This window comes from Antechinus flavipes, chromosome 5, assembly GCF_016432865.1.
Source record: "Antechinus flavipes isolate AdamAnt ecotype Samford, QLD, Australia chromosome 5, AdamAnt_v2, whole genome shotgun sequence".
NCBI lineage: Eukaryota > Metazoa > Chordata > Mammalia > Dasyuromorphia > Dasyuridae > Antechinus > Antechinus flavipes.
The window spans coordinates 221,695,131-221,713,336 of NC_067402.1; the positions used below are offsets into that span (position 1 = coordinate 221,695,131).

Here is an 18,206-nt window from a genome sequence, read left to right on the forward strand (position 1 = left end):
TAAAGTGAAAAAAAAGTTCTCTCTGTGTGACTTGGGTAAAAGCACTTTCTATTTCTGGTCCTCAGTTTCTTTGTCCATAAAACAAAAGGATGGAACTAAATGATTTCTAAAATGCCTCTCAACTCTTGAGTCCTATCAGCCTATAAAACTCTTCCTTGGATATTCCACCTGCCCTTAGGAGAGACCCATTCTCTAACTGGGCTGACCTAGAAGAAGATGCAGTGGCTCTGAGCATAGAGACTCAAGTAGCTGCTTTTTCCCCCCCTTCTGGTCTCCTGTACTGGGACAAAGGATGTGGCAGGGTAGGGGAAGTGGGGTCTGTGAGCAAATATGTGTATGACTGCTCTCATTTCCGCTTCCCCTTCTCAGTGGCACTAGTGACAGCTGCTGAATGAGGACAGAAAGACTGATACAACACATACCATGACCTTCAGCTGCTGTCTTGAACCCTGCACCTACCCTGAAGAAGGTGTGGGATCTTTTTTCCCAGATCCTCTTCTCTCTAGATCCTCTTCTCTCTGATCAACTTCCCTCCCAGAGGACAGGTGAGTTCCATATATTTTGTACAGATGTTTTATCCATGCTGAGTTGGGGAAAGTCGATTCTGGAGGGAGAAAGGAACTGATTTTTAAGGCATTCTTGAGGAAAGGGGAAGGTCGAGATAAAGAACCCTATTCTATATTTTACCTCGTAAGTCATCTAGACAGATAGGTGGCTCAATGGATAGAACACTGGTCATAAAATCATGAAGACCCGAATTCAAATCTGACCTCAGATGCTTGTTATCTATGTGACTCTAGACAAGGCACTTTAACTTCTGTTCAACCTCTATTAACTTTCAAAATTGTTTTGAGAATATGACAATATTTGTAAAGTGCTTTACAAAGCTTAAAGCACGTATAAATCCTAGCTATTATTATTACCATGATACTTAAAACTGATAAGGAATCTTGAAATGCCATTTTATTTATTCCCCTTTCTCTGAGAAAGACTATCACTAGTAGAAAATGATTTCTCTGATTCTTCAAGATCTTTAAGAAGTAAACAATGAATAAGCATTTATATGGCACCTACTATGTGCCAGATACTGTGCTAAGTGCTTTCTTTTTTAAAAACAGATATCTCATTTGAACCTCACAACTCTGCAGGGGGTTATAATGCCCACTTTACAGTTGAGGAAACTGAGGCAAACAAAAGAATCACACATATAGTAAATGACCAAGGCTGGATTTAAATTCAGGTTTTCCTGACTCCAGGCCCAATACTCTATCTGCCGTACCACTGGCATTTAACACTTCTCCTGGCTGATTGTTTCATTGAATCTGGCCATTTATAGTCTTTGTTCATTACCTCTGAGGGGTACAGATTCCCAAATTTGACCTCTAAGCTCCTAGAAAAACAAGTTTCCTTTTGTTTCAGAATCATCTAAATTATTCATTCTGAAATGATTTCGGAGAGATGCTGAGAATAATAAGTCCCATTCCAACTGTCACTATAAGGTTTATGAAATATTCTGTTTGCAAAAATCCAGGGGGGTCAATATTATATGCACTGTTGTCTACATTTATATATATATTGGAAAGTAGAGAACTGTGCCTTGGAGTGGTAAAGTGATTGTGTATGATTACACAATTAGTGAGCCCCAGATTTGAGAATGATTGCAAATGAGACAAAACAAGAGATTTTGGAGTTTTCTCTTAGGGAGGATGTGGGGAAGACTACAATATAGAATAAGTTGCAGAAAGGTCTAAGAAGACCTAAAGTTCTCTTGTCCCAGTTGTGAGCACTTTAGCTTAGAGGTGGGGGTCAGGAGTAGAGATTGGGGAGGTGAAAAGATCTGCCCACTAAAGTTTCCCAGAGCTATGATTTCTCAATAGTGACACTGGGGATCGAGGAAAATTAACTTCCTCCCAGGAGGGGACATGATAAAGGACCAGGGAAATCCTTAGGGGGAAGCTTAAAGAGTTTGTGGGCACAGAGAGGAGACCCTAGAAAGCCCTACTTGCCTCTGCTTAACAGATGTGTCTCCTCATAGTTAGAGAAGGAGTTGCCTCCTTGTGCTAGAGAAGGTGTCCCTCTACAAAAGAGTGACTGAGATGGAAGTCTGCTGGCATCTGTTATGAGGGTATATGCTTTGTTCCTCCCATTCCAGCCTACTTGAGGATCTTCAGCTCCAGCCAGAACTGCCTGGAGAATCCTAATATTTAAAATTAGTTCATTTACTCTTCTTTCCTGCTTCATTTTGGAGATGAGGATTCTCCTCCAAAGTAGGTAACTATAGGATATAGCCTTTCTTCTCCCCGGAGCAACAGAAACAAAATCTTGGCAGGAAGTAATATCTGCTTCTCAGAGTTACCTTCAAGGTCAATCAAATTGAAAATGGAGAGGAAGACAAGCTATCTTGGCGGGAGTTGTGGAGGGTGGGAGACCTGCTTCTATTCAGAAACTTGGCTTCCCATTCAGGAAACAGGCCCCTACAGTGGGATTTTCAACCACCTCTTTATCTACTTTGCACCTATCCACATAAAGTAGAATGGCCCTGGAGACACTGGGTCTTCCATTCAGCAAGATTGAACCAAGGAAAGAAATGATCTAGGGATAATTAGAAAGAAGGGAAAGGGAGTGGGAAAAGGAGAATAAAAAAAGAAGGAAATGAAAATGGAGGGAAGAAGTCTAAAGTGGCCAGCATTTCAATAAATGCGAGACAGATCTTAGATTAATAGATGTATGAAGGGGATGGATATTTGGGTTGGGAAGGAATGGATTGGGGATCCATTCCTTAGTCTTTAGACAGATAAGCAGGTCTCAGTTTTCCTCTCAAGACACAAAGACCTCATAGAACCTACTTTGAGAACTTTCTCCTCATTTTCCATTTATAATAAATCTTCAATACTTTGGACAAATCATTTAAACTATTTGTCTCAGTTTCCTCAACTGTAAAATGAGAATGCTAATAGCACCTACCTTTCAGGATTATTGTGAGAATCAAATAATGTAATTTTTGAAAAGCATTTAGCAATGCCTGGCATTTAATAAGTAAGATATAAATGCTAGTTGTTATTTCTATTATTGTTATTATTATTAATGTTATTTGACAGACAGCATGGTAGACTATTAGATGCTAGGAAGAATCCCTTTGTTTCTAAGGATTGTGAGAGTCCTGCCATGTTGGTGACCAAAGGAAGCCATGGACTCTTCATTGCTAGAAACTTCTGAGAACAGAAGTTAAATAGTCAGCCTGCTCCAGGGTAAGGGGCCTACCAACCCTGAAGTAGGGGAAGGAATAGCAAATTTTGAATATACTGAGCATTTTCCAGGTGTCATGGGATTGTGAAGTGGATGAGGAGGAAGAAGGTGTGGTTCAGGCCCTGGTAGCCAACCCATCATGGAAACCCAGTTTCCTGTTGTTATACTCCCACACTTTCTCACTCCTCATTTTCAACCCAATTTGAGAACTCTGGTGACATGGTTTTGGTGGCTGTCCCTTCCCCTATCAGAGTCCATGCCCTAGAGAAAGACCCAAGGAACAGAAGATCCAGAGTTGTGTCAAACAAAATAAACAAAAAAGACATGGAAACAGAAAGGAACAGAGACAGACAAGGAAACACAGAGACAGAAACAGAGAAAAATGTTCACAGATAGAGGGACCTACAGAGAGATAGACAGACAGAAGCAGAGAGAGAAAGAAAAAAAAACAGGCAGAGACAGACAGAGATAGAAACAGAGACAGAGAAAGAGACTGACAGAGTGACAAATAGAGACACAGAGAGAAAGACAAAAAGCAGAGATAGAGATTGGAAACAGATACAGACAGAGATAGAGATAGAAAAAGAGACAGAGACAGAAAGAAAAAGTGACAGAAAAATAGAGACAGAGAGACAGATAGACAGAGACAGAAACAGAGAGGCAGGCAGGCAGAGACAAAGAAACAGAGACAGAGAGACAAACAGACAGAGAGACAGAGACAAAGAGACAGAGACAGCACCCTCTTGCCTAGAAGTCTGTGTGGTGACCTATATATTCTGTATTATTAGTCACTGGCATCCATCCTGCTAACACTTTGCCTCCCTCCTCCACAATGTCCCTCACGAACACCCTAACCATCTAATTTCCACCTACCTACTCCATACTCTAACAGAGCCTTAACTTTTTTCTTTTCTTTCCTTTTTTTCCATCTCACAGGAAATGGGAGCAAGGTAACTCTCCATCCACTTATAACATTTTAACTGCTATTGGCTCTGGGTCAGCCAATCTATGGGGGTCACACTGGGTGTTTGATGATCAATTGTTCTCTTGCTATATTATCTATGGAGAGTCTTTAATCCCAGAATGCCTTCTTTTGTGCCATCCTTCATGCACCTGGGCACCTTTCCATCCAAATTACTTACTGCATGATTAGCACGATTTTGTACATAGTAGGTAATTAACATGTTTGTTGCATTAGATTGAAAGCTCAGGGAATGCAAAATCATTTTAACATTCAATCATGACAAAAATTGATCAAGTGTTTATGTGAAGTTGCATCAACTCTGTGTGTGTGTGTGAGAGAGAGAGAGAGAGAGAGAGAGAGAGAGAGAGAGAGAGAGAGAGAGGAGCTCCTTTGACAGTCTGGGAAAGCCTATGGACTCTCTCAGAATCATGTTTTTAAATGCAGAAGATAAAATGCTGAAGATTACAAAGAAAGCTAATTATAATTAAAAAACAGCTTATCAAAATATTTAAACAAACAAAAAAAGGACTCTAAATTAAGAAGATCTAGTCTAAACATAGTCTATTTAAGTTGAAAGATATCTTATGGAACATCCAATTTGCTTTTAGAGAAAAGGAAACTGAGGCCCAGGAAGATAAAGTGACTTTTGTCACACATTTAATAAACAAAAGAATTCAAATCTTCAGAAACCAACTTCAATAGTACACTAAGGCTGCCTTTGACTTCAGCTAAAGCAAAATACAAATAAAATAAAACTCTATTTAATAATTGTATTAATAATAAAATGGTTTCTATATTTCCTTCTAATCTGAATTATCTATGCAGCCTTTTCTCTTTCATTAGTGTGGGAGCTGAGAGTGACAGTAACCACTTCTCCTTTCTCCTCAACCCAAATTTTGTTTTTCTCTGATGGAGAGAGCTAAAATTAGTTCTTCTCTGGTTTTGTATTGTCTTTTAAATTTTTTATATGTTTATGTTTATTATTTATGTTTGTTATTGATATGTTTTTATACTATCTTCTCTCTGCCTCTTCATGTTCTGTCTTAAAAAGTTCCCAGATGGCACTGGATGCAGCATCTAGAATGACATTCTGAAAAACTCGATGTAGAATATTGGTCTTAATTCTGAAGACCACAATTTTAGGAAGGTTGATGAACTTGATGAAAGTTAATAAAGCATGTTCAGAAGAATCCTGTGAGGAAGTCTCATTTTGTGAGACTGGCAAGAAAACAAAAAAAATTGCTCAAATAAAGTAAAAATAAGAAAAGAATTAGGGAACCATGAAAGTAGTTTCAAGTATAGAAAGTGATGCCTTATGAAAAAGAATTAGATTCACGCCCTCTTCATCCCAAAAGGTAGAAAACAAGTTTTAGAGTGGTGGGTTGGATCTGAACTTAAGGAAAACTTTGCTGAGAATTTGAAATATTCCAAAATGAAATGGGGTGCTTTGAGAAATATTGGGTTACTCATGATTAGAGTCTTCTCCTGGAAACTAAAATAACTATTTGGAAAGGTTGTTCAGTGATTCCTGCTCAAATCAGTTCTGCATTCTTCTTACTCTCTGAAAGTACAGATTAAGGGAGAAAACACCTAAAAATGGAGTCATAAGACAATTTCAGCCTCAGCTCATTCAATCAATAAACATTAATTATGTACATACTATATACCAGGGACAGTGTCAAGTGTTGGGATACAAAGTAAGGCAAAACACTTTGCACAACTCCACCTCACTTAAATCCAATTCATGCACAAGTTAAGACACAATTCTTATGATATCAATGATCATCTTCAAGAATGAACAACAGTAAGGCAAATGACATTAGAAGCATTAAAGTTGCTTACAGTCTGATACAGGAGATAACATGCAAACAGTTATGTACAAAGAAGTCACATATGGAATAAATGAAGATGATTGAGAGAGAGAGAGAGGACATGAGAACCAGGGAAATCAAGGAAAGGTTTCAAGTCGAGCACAGGGTTTTAGCTGGGACGTGATGGGAGCTGGAAAACCAAGAGAGCAACTAGGATAGAAAATACTCCAGGAATGAGGGACAGTCATTGGAAATGCCAGGAGCTGAGAAATGGTGTTTCCTTATTTGAGCAACTGTAAAAAAGTCCATATCACTGGATTATAGAGTACCTGGGGGGTTAAGGCAGAGGTTGCAACATGGAAGAAGATCAGACATTATGGGAGAGGGGAAAAGACATGAAGAACTTTGAACATCAAATAGAAGGCTTTATAAATGTTCTTGGGAGTAATAGGGAGTTATTGGAATTTATTATGGCGGGGAGGAAAAAGGGATGACAATGTCAAACTTGTGTTATTTGTTTAGTGACAGTTATCTCTAAGGCAAGAATGGGATGGGGTGGGATAAAGATAGGGAAGAAAAAACAAAAGAGAATAAAAGAAATTTACATTATAACTATTATATATTTTAAAGGAATAGCAAGTTATACATAATAGATTTATAGTTTCATGTGCAATTATCTTTTTATATGTTATGGAAATTCTTATTTATTCCATAAATTATATATAGATGCATATATATTACTTAAAAATTTTAAACTAAAAAAAAAATCACTTCTAACAACTGAGTAGAAGAAGGATTGGAATGAAAAGAAACTTATGGCAGAAAGAACTAACTAGCAGACCTAGACATAGAGATAGACTACTTAAAATAAAGTGTATGAAATGCTACATTCTTTAATTTTCTTTATGACATGAAAGGTACAGAGGCATATGATAAGTAAATCATCCTGAGGAAAGCTAGGAGAAATCAGGGAGTTGTTGAGATGTTTGAGGATCATTTATTTTGATATCTACATGTATGTTTTTACCAAGCAGTACAATAATATATTATTGTTAAAAATATATTGCAAGAAATATTCCATTAAGGACCAGGTTTGGTCCCAGGATGCTTAACATTTTTATCAGAAGATTGGGTAAAAAATAATTGGTATACTAAGAAAATCTGTAAAACACACACACACAGAGATATGGATTAAATGGATAATTAACATGGTAGATGACAGTTACTACACCAAAACATCTGGACAGGATGAAATCATTTGGGGTATGAAGAAGCATAGATTCAAGGTTTTAAAGTTAAGTTTAAAACTCCAACATTGCCAGAAACAAAGCTTTTAAGACCACTTAATACCAGAATTGAAAAAGGACCTCAGAGGCCGTTCAATCCTGAAATAGAATCCCCTCTACAATATACTTGACTAAGGAATGGAGAACTCTGGTGAGGCGGAAATTATTTCCTTAATTGCAAAAATGGGGATGATAATAATAGCACCTATCTTGCAGGGTTGTTGTGAGGATCTAAAGAGATCTTTGTAAAATGTGTGGTACATAGTAGATCCTTAATAAATAATTATTTCATTCCTTTCTTCCTGTAGGAGTTCAGAGAGTAACTCTGTAGATAAAGGTTATCAGGGTAAGAGTTATAAAAGAAGTAGGTCCCAAGATAAATTTTGAAGGATGAGAGGAATTGGTTAAGCAAAGATGGGGATAAACAACAGGATAGAACATACCAGTTAGATAGAATAACATGAATAAATATTGAGCTCTGAAAACTCAAGATATATAGTTAGGATTGGCAAGGGAAGAGATTCCTTTAATTTTTTTATTTTTCTATTTCTTTACCTTCCTTAGCTTCACAATTTTTGATAACCCCAATGGGTATAGCTCAAAAGGAAAGTCTTCAGAACCAATATGAAAGTAAAAGGACATATCATTGGTCTTAAAAGAAAAGACACATCTCTCTATGGTCTGGGGTAATGAGTAGGCATGGATAATCTGGTCCAAAAACACTCTTCCAACTAGGGAAAGAGAATATTTGGCATGGGTCATTTGAAAATGTCTAGTGGTAATCGAAGTGGCTTAGTGGCATAGAATTCAGAATAGAAAAAAACACTAGAAGCCATCTAATTTGATCTCATTTTACAGATAAGAGAAAGGTGGCCTAGCAAGAGAAAATTACTTTCTTTTACATTTTTTACTTTTATTTTTAATAATAACATTGTATTTTTTAAATATATGCAAAGATAGTTTTCAACATTCACTCTTGCAAAATCTTGTGTCCCACATTTTTCTCCTTACCTTCCCCCCCCTTCTTCCCTAGACAGCAAGTAATCCTATATATGTTAAACATGTGCAATAAGTATGTTTCCATATTTATCATGCTACACAAGAAAAATCAGATCAAGAAGGGGAAAAATTAGGGAAAAAAAAGCAAACAACAACAGAAAAGGTGAAAATTCTACATTGTGGTCCACACAAGTCCTCTCTCTGGATGCAGATGGCTCTCTCCATCACAAGTCTATTGAAATTGGCCTGAACCACCCCATGTTAAAAAGAGCCAAGTACATCACAGTTGATCATCATATAATATTGTTGTTGCGTACAATGTTTTCTTGGTTCTACTCATTTAACATTAGTTCTTGTAAATCTTTCTGGGCCTTTCTGAAATCATCCTGCTGATCATTTCTTATAGAACAATAATATTTCATAACAATTCATATACCATAACTTATTTAGCCATTCTCCAATTGATGGACAGCCACTCAGTTTTTAGTTTCTTATCACAAAAGAAGGGCTTCCACACAGAAAATTATTTTCTTAAAGACAAAATATATTAATGACAAAACCAAGGGTCCTGATTTCTAATTCCATTGGGAATTTCCAAGCCTATTTTTTGGAGACACCAGAGGCCACCAGGTTTTTAATAGGTTTCATATTGAATTTTTAGCTTCATTTTACTAAGTTCTTCTCCCCCCTCCCTCCACCCGACAGCTCCTGTCTCCAATTTTTTAGTCAGATAACTATTTACCGCTTCCTCAAGAAAAGGCATCTAATATCTTATCTCCATGAAGCACAGCTTCCTCCTGCTACTACTGAGCCATCTTTACATGTGATGTTCCTTCCAAAGTTGTCCTATCAACTTGCCCCTGCTTTCAGACATAACTGAACTGAAAACATCCCAGTATGTTCCCTAACTAGATATTCATAATCGAAGTAGAGAAGGAATGGAAGCAGTTATGCAATAATTCCAGTCTTTAAATCCCCATACTCAATAGCCTTCATATGGAAAAATCCTCAATAATTATTATAGTAACAAAAATAATAATTCACATTTCTAGAGAGATTTATCTATATAAATTCACACTACAGATTCACAAAACATTTTTCCTCCCATTAATTCTGTAGTTAGATAGTGACTGTCATTGAGCCTAATAGAAAACTTAATACTTGTTGAACTAAATTGAAAAATCCTTATTAAATGTGCCATTATGTTTGGGATTATGTTGTTTGCTATGTGGTAGAAATTCAGAGACCCAACCTATCTCTCTTTCCTTGGAGAAAGCTGAGAGGGGCCATTCAAGCCAGAAAATTCATTTATACCGTGTACTATTCAGCAAATATTTATCATGTTCATTATGTGCTATATCAAAAACAGCCAGAAAGAAAAAATGCTGCAAGTAATTTATAGAAGTTTTCTGTTCTGTGGTAAATTGCCTTTTATTCAACATTCAACAAATGTATTAAGCACTTAATATGTATACAACATCTTGCTTATATACAACACAATACAGTTAACCCACCTACCTAGATTACCATGCTATTCCCCACTCTAGAACATATATTCCCAAAACAGAAACCAAAGGGAACTCTGGTTTCGTAATTCAATCATGGTGCAAGATAAAATCTGGTCTCACAGACAATCATCACTCACTCCCCAGAGATGGGGGACACTTGGAAACAGGTGAACACTGACTCTTATATAAGATTTTCTCACACCTAGTCCCTGTGTACAATGCCCTCACTATTTCCAGTGAAAGAAGAGAAGCTAGGAGGCAGAGGTGAGGAGAAAGCATTTCAGGCATCTAGGACAACCAGTCAAAGGATACTAGTTTTTGCTGGTACAAAAGAAAAAAATCTAGAGAATAGCGAGCAGACAATCATAGCTGAATTATAGAGGGAAGAAGAGTATAAGAAGACTGGAAAGGTATGAAGAGATTTAAATGTTAGAGGAATTTATATTTGATCCTAAAAATCTTAGAGAAGCAATGGAATTTATTATCTTGTCCAATTTCACACAGTGAGTTAATAGTAGAGTATAATTCAAACCCAGATCTTCTGAATTCTAGCCCACTGTTTTTCCCATCCATTGGATGAATTTCATTCTAATGTTTGCTCTAAAAGTTAAGAAATTCTTCTCTCAAAAACTAGAAGTCACAATAGCCAATTCTATTATGGTTCACAGAATGCTTTATTCCATTGTCTTATCTAAGTCTCACAAACATATTTCTAAAGTATTATAATATTGTTGTCCCTAATTTGTAGATGAGGAAACTAAGCATCAGAACACTTGTCTTGTCTAAAGTCACAAAAATGGTAGAAATGGGACTAAAATGGCATTATCATTTAAATTCATTCCTATTTAACATTATACAATATGAAGCCAGAATAAATAATCTCCTCAACTTCCTGTCCCATTTAAAGATGAGGAAACAAAGATTTTCTAACTCCAAATCCAAAACTTTTTCTATCTCATAGCACCATTTCTTTTCATTTCTTCTTCTTCCTTTTTCCCCCTTATGACAATTGGGGTTAAGTGACTTGCCCAGGGTCACACAGCTAGGAAGTGTTAAGTGTCTGAGAGCAGATTTGAACTCAGGTCCTCCTGACTTTAGGGCTGATGCTCTATCCACTGTACCAACCAGCTGTTCCCCACAGCACTATTTTTTGACAAATGGACACATAAGCTGTCATATGGACATCATATCTCCTAGTACATTGAAACAGTTCATGTTGACAAGAAGAATCCATATTAATTAAAATCATGTCTGTTTTCCATATACTATCCCAGATCTTTGACTTTAAACCCTCTGTAACCCCACTGAAATCCCAGTTACTTCCTTAGTACTTTCTCCATCCATAATCCTCATACTTTAAAGATTCCTGAAAATACTTCCCCTTACTGTTTTTGATTTTAGAACCTCTTAAAGGCTGAAATTGAACACAGAGAAAAAAGTGCACATTGTCTTTGATATTTCATGAGTTTAGAGAACATTAAAAATTCAAAAATGGAGAAACATTGAGAAGTCATTCTTTAGCCCTTCCTCCTTAAATCTAGTCACAATCTATTAGAGGCAAAGGGGAGGACAGTGAGATGCAGACAGAGAGAAAGACAGACAGGGAGAGAGAGACAGAAAGAGAGAGAGAGAAACAGAGAGAGAGAAAGAGACAGACAGACAGACAGAGAGAAACAGAGACAGAGAGACAGACAGACAGAGACAGAGAGACAGAGAAACAGAGACAAAGAGAGAGACAGAGAAAGAAACAGAGAGACAGAGAGAAAGACAGAGAGACAGAGAAACAGAGAGAATGAGAAGAGAGAGAGAGGAGAAAGAGAGAGAGAAAGAGAGAGAGAGAGAGAGAGAGAGAGAGAGAGAGAGTTTCCAATCCCTCCCTGACCATTTTATCAAATCTTTATCACCTTGAATCGTTCCAATAACAGAAAACAAGTTTTCCATGCATACCCACTTCTCATCACCAACAGTCCTCATTCAGATCCATTTATAGATTATTACTGAAGTCACATTTATGCCTACCCCAAAAGTAACAAATGAGAAAACTGCACAAAGAGGAGTCACAAAGAACTAAATCTAAATCTGATACAAGAAAAACTTCTTAATTTTAGCTGTCCAAAATGGACTGACTCTGGGTAGGAAGGGGTGAGTTCTACTTCCTTGGAAGTATTTAAGGAAAGATTAGATCACCATTCATTCAGTGTATAATAATAGAGATTCTTTTCATATGCAATTTAAACTAGAAGGCTACTGTTTAGCCTTTTAAACTTTTAACCTCTTTAAACCTCGAATTTGGTCTTTCTATGGAATCTTACAGAATAGAGGAATCAAGAATCACAGAATCTTAGAGCTTGAAAAGACCCAATTCTACCTAAACAGAAAATCCCTCTACATCATTTCTGGAATGAATGTACACCCTCTCCTTGAAGACCTCAAGTGATAGAGAAACTTCTTATGCATCTCATTCCACTTGGGGAAAGTTCTAATTATTAAAAGGTTCCTCTTTTCATGGAACTGAAATCTTTCTTTCTATAATGTTCATTCACTGTTCCTCATTCTTGCCAAACAAAGCAGAGCAATTTGAAGATTGTACTCATCTCTTTCTCTAAATTAGGAGTTCTTCAGCAGAGGGCCTGAGAATTGTTTTTTTAAAAAACATTTTGGTCACTGTATCTCCACATAACTAATTTCTTTTTCTCTTGTTCAGTCATTTCAGTTGTTTCCAATTCTTCATGACCTCTTTCGGGAATTTCTTAGCAAAAATACTGGAGCCATTTTCCATTTCTTTGTCCAGCTCATTTTATAGATGAGGAAACTGAGGGAAACAAAGTCACAGAGTGAGTAAATTATTTGAAGGCAGATTTTGAACCTCAAATAATGAATCTTCCTGACTCAAGGCCTAGAATTCTGTGCAATAATGGTACCATCTAGCTGCCCCAGTTTTCTTTGTAGTCCTTTTAATTTTTATAATAACTTTTTATTTTCCAAATACATGCAAAGACAATTTTCAATATTTACCTTTGGAAAACCTTGTACTCCAAATTTTTCTCTTTCCCTCCCTCCTCCCCTCTTCCCTAGATAACAAGTAATCTAATATAAGTTAAATATGCACAGTTCTTCTAAATATATTCCCATACTCATTATGCTGTGCAAGAAAAGTCAGATCAAAAAAGGAGAAAGAAAAAGAAAAGTAAGCAAACAACAATAAAAAGATGAAAATACTCTATTGTGATCCACATTCAGTCCCATGCATGCAGATGACTCTCTCTATCACATGTCTGTTGGAATTGGCCTGAATCACCTCATTGTTGAAAAGAGCCAAGTCCATCACAGTTGATCATGTAAGTCTCTCCAGGGCTCTCTGAAATCATCCTATTCATCATTTCTTAAAGAATAATAATATTCCATAATATTCATATACCATAACTTATTCAGACATTTTCCAACTGATGGTCATCCACTCAGTTTCCAGTTTCTTGCCACTACAAAAGGGTAGCTACAAACATTTTTTGCACATGTGGGTCCTTTTCTCTCTTTGGAGATCTTTTTGGAATACAGACTTATAGAGACATTGATGGATCAAAAAGTATTTTTTAGAACCTTGGGCATAGTTTCAAATTGCTCTCCAGAATGGTTGAATCACTTTATAACTCCACCAATAATATCTCAGTTTTCCTACATTCCCTCCAACATTTGTCATTATCTTTTTCCTGTCATGTTAGCCAATCTGACAGGTTTATCGTGGTATCTCAAAGTTGTCTTAATTTAGAGCATTTTTCTTTGAATTTTATTTTATGCAATAAGAATTATATTCTGAGAAGAATTCATAGGATCCCACAAACTATGGCCAAAAAAGTCCTGAGTATAAGAAAAAAAATTGAGAACTACTTGACATATAAAGCTCTTCTTTTTGAAGCTAAATACCCCAGTTCCATCTTACTACAGGATGAATGGATTCAACACAGTCTTACTCCAAGAAGTTCAATAAGAACAGAGTGATCTTTAAAGCTAATGTCAGAGATTAGGTGCCCTCCCGTCTCAAAGCCAATAATATCCTGTCTGACTTTGTCAGCACGAAATGAAGTTATTTGCATCTATAACAAGTCTATGTGATATGAGCTGTGGCCCAGCTGGCTTTTTCTGTGTTTATTGAGCCCATGGGGTACAAAGCAATGTCCTACTACTCAGGCAACAGAATAAAGAATTAAAGCATGTCCCTGATGCTCAGAAAACTAACTATTTACCAGGGGAGCTAATTACTACAATAAGTATATAGTCAATAAAGGAATGTGATTATAAAATTCTCAAATATAACAATAATTTTGGTTGTTCATTCATTTTAGTCATGTCTGACTCGTCATGACCCAATTTGGGGTTTTCTTGGCAAAGACAGTAGAGTGGTTTGCCATTTTTTTTTCTCTATCCCATTTTATAGATGGGAACTGAAGCAAACAGGGTTAAGTGACTTGCCCAGGATCACACAGCTAATAAGAGTCTGAGGCCAGATTCAAATTCATCATCATGAATGAATACTCCTGACTTCAAGCCCAGTGCTGAGGTTCATTGTGCCGCTTAACTGCCTGTAAATAAAAATAGCTAATATTAATATATAGCATTTAAAAATCATTTTTGTATTTTATTAATGGTAATTTTGTTTTTTAATAGATTTTTATTTACAAAATCGATGCAAAGATAGTTTTCAACATTTACTCTTACAAAACCTTACTTTCCAAAATTTTTCCCTCCCTTCTCCCAACCCCTCCCCAAGACAGCAAGTAATCTTATATTGTGCAATTCTTCTATATATTAATATATAGAATTAATATAACAAATATTACTTCATTTTATCCTCACAACAATCCTGGGAAGTAGGTGCTATTGTTAACCACATTTTATAGATGAGGAAACTCAGAAAGGCAGAAATTCTAGTTCGGGATCACATAACTAATATCTGAGGGTGGATCTGAATTCAGGTCTTTCCTGACTCTATCCATTGAGCTGCCTAATTGCTCTTAATGAAATTTGAACTTAAGTTAATATGCTAATTCTAATGGGTACATTTAAACATTAAGCTAATGGCAATTTTGTTTTTCTTCTTAGAAATGAGGGAGTCATTTTTATAGCTTAGATCTCTTATGAATACTGTCCTATGAAAGATCAAAATGAAGTCTTTGCCTTTCAGTAAATATCCTCAGTTGTCAGCTGGGAGATTAAACACAAATCCATTGACCTATAGCTGCAGCAAAAATTGAGATCCCTTTTTCAAAAACAGAAACCACAATAAGGACTTTCATGCTGAGAGTTTGAATGGGAAGTGTCTCTGGAACCTGATTAATTTAATCTGAACATTTATGAAGCATACTTCATAAATGTATCTGCCATTTATAAGTAAACTATGCTAGATCCTGGTCCTCTTGGTCATTTTTCTTTCCCTCTTTTTCTTATCTTCCTCTCTAATTTCCTTCTAATAGCAGCCCCTACCTCAAGCCCACCAATAATAAGGGCAACTGTGGAAAGAAAAGATGCTTTTAAATGGTAGTCTCTAAAAAGATGGCATAAAAAAAGAGATTGACAGTCCTTTCCATTTTCCTTGTCATTGGCAGGGAGGCAGACTTATAAAACAATGGACTGATTGTGCATGCAGGAGTTTTTAGCTGTGCTTAGCTGACTTGCTACAGCTCCTCCTTCCTCTCCAGGTATCTCCTTGCCAGGGACCAGCAACAAAGGTCTGGAAGCAGAAAGCTTCAAATAAATAAGCAAAGACAGCCAAAAGTGAACTCTAAGTGTTTACTGGGCAGTATTGTGTGAACAGCAGGAGAAAGGCAAGACTTAGGAAAAGAGTAAAGATTTACTTATTGGTAAATCTAGGAAGCTTTCCTGAAGTAATCTTGATTGGCGTCTGAGAGGAATGAGGGGAATACTGCCAAAGATCGAGAAGGAGGCTATTCTAACTAAGCATGGAGACAGAAAGATGGATGAGATCTAATGGCTCAGACTAAATAAAGCATGCAGAGGGAGTCAAAATCCATAATCCAGAAATCATCTCTACTTGTTTGGAAAATGTATTAGAGGATTTTTATTTTATTTTATTATTTTTATTTATTTTGTCATAGCTTTTTATTTACAAAACATATGCATGGGTAATTTTTCGACATTGATCCTTGCAAAACCTTCTGTTCCAAATTTTTCCCTCCTTCCCCCACTCCCTCCCCTAAAAGGCAGGTAGTCCAATACATGTGAAATATGTTAAAATATATGTTAAATCCAATATATGTATACATACATATATATACACAGTTATCTTACTGAACAAGAAAAATCTGAACTAGAAAGAAAAAAAAGAGAAGGAAAACAAAAATGTAGACAAACAATAAGAAAAAGAGTGAAAATGATATGTTATGGTCCATACTCAATTCCCATACTCCTCTCTCTGGGTAGCTTTCTTCATTACTGAACAATTGGAACTGAGTTGAATCATATCATTGTTGAAGAGAGCCATGTCTGTTAGAATTGATCATTATATAATCTTGTTGTTGCTGTGTATAAGTATCTCCTGGTTTTGCGCATTTCATTTAGCATTAATTCATGTAGGTCTCTCCAGGCTTCTCTGAAATCATCCTGCTGGTCATTTCTTACAGAACAATAATATTTCATAACATTTATATACCATAATTTATTCAGCCATTCTCCAATTGATGGGCATCCACTCAGTTTCCAGTTTTAAGCCACTACAAAAAGGGATGCCACAAACATTTTTTGCACATGTGGGTCCCTTTCCTAGAGGATTTTTAAAAATCTGATTTGCCTTATTGAATTTTAGAATCTAAAGTGGGAAGAGATCTGGAGGCATTCTGATTCTTCTCTTCCTTTACATTTTATAGATGAGGAAAACAAGGATCAGAAATATGAATGAATTTGCCTAAGGTTGTAGTGAGTACCAGAGACAAGATTAAAACCCACATTTTCTGACTCAAAATTCAGTTCATATTATCCTTCTTATATATGAATTCAGAGACTGTTATTCCAAGTAGGAAAGCCTTGGAACTCCTATACCTATACTAACTAAGGGTGAAGAAATGGACTGGAGAATGGGAGGAGTGGAGACTGATAAAAACTTAAGCATTATCTGTGGAAATTCCCCTGTTGTCAGCCTTCTCCATCTAAAACGAGCCTTTAATCTCTTTTGCCACACATCCTTTTGCCAGTCTGGGGAAACCTACAGACTTCTTAGAATGCTATTTTTAAGTGCTTAAAATAAATATGCTTATGAAAGAAAACCAATTACAATTGAAATACAGGTAGCAGGAGAGTTAAGATTGCCCTCTAACTATAAAGGACTGAAAAATTCTAGTGTCTTTCACCTCCTGTCTCTGATGTTTGAAAATTGTTCTGTCAGATGCCTCCCTCCAAAAAAAAAAAAGAAACTCTTCTGCAATCACAAAAAGTTTATGTGAAAGATTTCTTGGGAATTGTTTATCCATGCAAACTTGCAACCTTACAGCATTTGCAAAGTACATACCTAAATACTCAAATCAATACTTGTGGTGAAGAAGTTTCAAACATTTGGAAGCCTAAGCCAGATTAAAATGCAATTGGGAGGTATTTAACAAAATAAATAAAAATAGAATAGAACATAGATATTGTTAATATGTGATTTCCTTAGTCAATAAATGGCTGGTAAGAATCCTTTTCATCTTGCCCAAGTCACTTAATTAATTCAGTTTCTTCATCTGCAAAATGAGCTGGAAAAGAATATGGCAAACCATTCCAATAAAACCCCAGATGGGGCCACAAGAAGTCAAACATGACTTAACAGAGATCCTGTTTGAGTTGTCCATTGTGGTATCGTTTTCTCTGAAATGCTGTGAGATGATTCCAGAATGTTGCCATGACTTAAGTGATATACTCCTCATTCTCCTAGCACCCAGCCAATTCTTCTTCCGAAAAACTCATAAAAGGGAAAGGAAAGGGCTGAGTTCCTTGGGAACTGCAATGAAAGCCTTTTTTCCCCATCTGTTAATGAAGATATACAAGATTTAAATATTAGTTTTGATAAGGTTTAATGGAAGTGGTCCTCAATTTAACTCTGTAGCTTGTTGCTAATACCACAAATATCTCCATCTCAAGATCTGGCCAGCTTTCTAGTGCTATCTCCTCCCTTTCACCCAGTTCTGGCTTGTTTTTTTTTACTCCCATAAGCTCTTACTCTCAGCTGTTCTTATGAAATATCTGATAAGGAAAAGCTATTCTGTGCTGTTCAATCTTTTTATCTAGCACTTAGATGAAGGCATAAATACCATGCTTATCAAATTTGTAGATGACATGAAACTACAGCAGACTGTTAATACATTCAGTGATAGAATCAAGATTCAAAAGAATGCTGACAGACAGAAAC

General features: G+C 36.3%; 1 protein-coding gene across 1 annotated transcript in view; it reads left to right on the top strand.

Moving 5' to 3' along the window:
* The first annotated feature begins 392 nt into the window (after nucleotides 1-392).
* The window catches only part of TESPA1 (thymocyte expressed, positive selection associated 1), a 47,386-nt gene continuing 29,572 nt past the window's right edge, over nucleotides 393-18,206 (top strand). Inside the window, 1 exon segment of the mRNA XM_051963604.1 lies at nucleotides 393-545. The gene's annotated coding sequence lies outside the window, so the exon portion shown is untranslated.